The sequence below is a fragment of the Myotis davidii genome, unplaced genomic scaffold (genome assembly GCF_000327345.1).
Source record: "Myotis davidii unplaced genomic scaffold, ASM32734v1 scaffold425, whole genome shotgun sequence".
NCBI classification, from domain to species: domain Eukaryota; kingdom Metazoa; phylum Chordata; class Mammalia; order Chiroptera; family Vespertilionidae; genus Myotis; species Myotis davidii.
The window spans coordinates 2,155,521-2,155,781 of NW_006296413.1; the positions used below are offsets into that span (position 1 = coordinate 2,155,521).

General features: G+C 69.7%; 1 protein-coding gene across 1 annotated transcript in view; it reads left to right on the forward strand.

Annotated features, from left to right (window-relative positions):
* The window catches only part of CABP2 (calcium binding protein 2), a 6,031-nt gene that overhangs the window by 1,407 nt on the left and 4,363 nt on the right, over positions 1 to 261 (forward strand). The gene's annotated exons all lie outside the window — the stretch shown is intronic.

Here is a 261-nt window from a genome sequence, read left to right on the forward strand (position 1 = left end):
CCCAGGCCTCCTTTCAGGCAGTGAGCGGAGGGTCTGCAGAGGTCACACCGCCTGGTTCCCTTCCGACAGGAGGGATGCCCAGGCCGCCCCGCACCACCGCCTGGCGTCTGTCCGCCTCCCAGGGGCAGGCCTTGCCTCTGAAGAAACCCAGTCTGTCCTGATGGGGAGAGATTAGGGGGCGGGAGGGAGGAGAGGGACGCCGGACGGGTGCCTGCAGGACCCTCGGGAGTGAGCGAGGGGAGGCTGCGCAGTCCAGGGGCC